The sequence below is a fragment of the Adiantum capillus-veneris genome, chromosome 13, assembly GCF_014529385.1.
Source record: "Adiantum capillus-veneris isolate H3 chromosome 13, ASM1452938v2, whole genome shotgun sequence".
NCBI classification, from domain to species: domain Eukaryota; kingdom Viridiplantae; phylum Streptophyta; class Polypodiopsida; order Polypodiales; family Pteridaceae; genus Adiantum; species Adiantum capillus-veneris.
In genome coordinates, this window is record NC_140943.1 from 68004730 (window position 1) to 68007313 (window position 2584).

Below are 2584 nucleotides of genomic sequence, written 5' to 3' on the forward strand. Positions count from 1 at the left end.
CTTGCATCCTCATTCTTTACACACATGGAGCTAGGTGCTAGCCAGCCGATGACCATTAGACGGAGAGGTAGGAGATTACAGGTTTTATTGTTTGGAGAGAGTTCTCTTATCCCTTCTAATTGCACTAGAACCTTGACTTGTTCAAATTGACCATGGTGCACTACACTGATTGATGACTTTGTTGATCCGTTGGAGCTATTTTACAAGGGAGCCAACAAAAAGCTTAAGAAATATGGTTAGAGAGATAGAGCTTAGATCTATGGAAGCCTATGCATATGAAGAGAGAAAGAGAGAGCACATCCCTTCCTCCTTTGCTTTTCCTTCTCCCTTTCTCCTCTCCTGTTTCTTCTTGTAACTTCTTGAAAAACAACAGAGTACAAAAGCTTCGATATCTCTCAATGGATGTTTCTTGAAGCCTATTTTCACAAAAAATGAGTTTTCTAAAAATTTTACAAAATAAGACTTCTCGGCCCTCCTCATGCAACTCAGACTACATGGAAACCTCTACTCCCGAAAGTGACAAAAGTATGAGCTCACATGACTTGCATACCACAACAAAAGGAGATGTGAATAGTGAATGAGCATTGCAAGAGTTCACCTCCAACATAAAGATAGAATGGTAAGAAAACTATCCCTTGTAGCTTACATTCAAAGCTTAACATTATCTCCATATTTAAGCTTATTATGCTAGAGATAATTAATCTCTTTATGGCTTTCAAGGTTAAGGGCTTCACACCTCATAACATTGGGGTGTGCTATTTTGTTAATGGATTTAGTTCTTCTCGTATACATTGCAAACATGGAGGGCAATTCGGGCACACAAACCACATGTTTTGCAAATCACATACACTATTCACATCAAGTTAGTTCACAATGAGCTTACATTCAATTCAATCAAAGATTGGAAGGTCCACTTCAAATAGAGCCACTGCCGATTCATCCTGACAATTGCTGCTCTTGACAAAAAGGGTGTCACTTAGTCATAAGACCTTGCACTGAATCATGACTGCCGTCTCTTTCCCTCACAAGGGCCCTCAAAGGATGCATCAAACATATGGTAGAAACTCGCTCTTCCGTGAGGTCTAGAGTTGATCCTGCTGGGAAGACAGACCACTCAAAAGATTGCACCATGCGGCCGACAAAAAGCTCCATTTGCAAGCAAGCCAGTCCAAGACCTGGGCATATGCGCCGTCCTGCGCCAAAGGGCATCATTTTAATTTCTCTACTCCCTGTTATTTCCACATCAACATTTGAAAATCTTTCTGGTTTAAAAACGGTGGGCTCTTGCCATAGCTCTGGATCCAATAGATGTGATTTGAAACAAAAGAACTGCATTGTCTGGGATGTCGTAGCTGCCTAGCTTACATGGCGCAGACACGCTATGAGGCAAGAGGAAAATCCCTGGTGGATGAAGACGCAGAGTCTCCTTTATAACGGATTGCAAGTAAGGTAAGTTTGGCAAATCCTTCTCTTCCACAGGCTGGTTTCCGACGACACTGCGAATTTGTTCTAGGAGCCTGCTTTGGATGGAAGGGTTATCCACAATGTGAGCCATAGCCCATTCTAGTGTACCCACTGTCGTATCCGCACCGGCACCCAAAAATTCCGTGCAAAGCGCGATCAAGTCATCCATACACAATGGTGTCTTTGAATCCATGTGTAGCAGGGTCTCTAGATAGCTACCTGGGGTGACTTGTCCATGCTTCTGAAGCTCTTTATGCCTTTCAATGTAAGTGGTGAAGAGCTGTCGCTGTTTAGCTTGTAGTGCGTGTCCCCGTTGCTGGCAGGCTCCTCCTATTGCATATGCGCAAAAAGGGATAGAAATCTGTCAGTGCCCCTGATGAGAAGATGAGGATGTCATCAACAAGGGCGGACATTTGCAAACGGGCGTCCTCAGGGATGTGGAAACCGAAGCACATGAAGAGGAGGATTTCATACATGGCGAAGCGAAGGTTGGGGTAAGCACCGACGATGCCCTCACTGTCGGCAGCCTCAGCGCAGATGCGTGAGAGCATGTGATCGATGGCACAGCGGCGGGTGGGGGAGAAGGCGAGCACTTTGGGAGGGGAGAGAATTTGCTGGACGAGGTTGCAGCGGATGGAGCGCCAGAAGGGACCGTAGGGGGCGGAGCTGATGCTGTGGAAGCAGTTCGTGAAGAGGGAGCGGGAGGGGAGGAGGGGGCGGGAGGCGAAGAGAAGGCCATGCTAGATGAGGGCGTGGTGGGCGAGGGAGGGGCAGGCGATGAAGATGATGGGGATGCGACCAGCGTGGAGGGTGAAGAGGGGGCCAAGCGCCTGGCGAAGGCGATGCAGATAGGCAGAGCACCTTGCGTTTCGGAGATGGAGAATGTGGCCCAGCAGAGGCAGCCGCAGGCGAGGGCTCGGAGGCAGCTGCGTCGCCTCCTCGCTTCCCTGCTTGCTATTACAACGCGACTTGAAGAAGAAGAGCAGCACGCTAGCAAGGACAAGACCCACCACTTCCCAAATGTTCATTTTGCTCCTCGTCTACAGGCAACATTAGTTAGCCAATCAACCTTACCTTATTTCTTCCTGCAGCCCTTGCCCGACTTGCTTAAATACGGTGG

General features: G+C 47.6%; 1 pseudogene; it reads right to left on the reverse strand.

Moving 5' to 3' along the window:
- Positions 1 to 571: 571 nt before the first annotated feature.
- LOC147444203 (cytochrome P450 77A1 pseudogene) lies at positions 572 to 2156 on the reverse strand (annotated as a pseudogene).
- Positions 2157 to 2584: the final 428 nt, after the last annotated feature.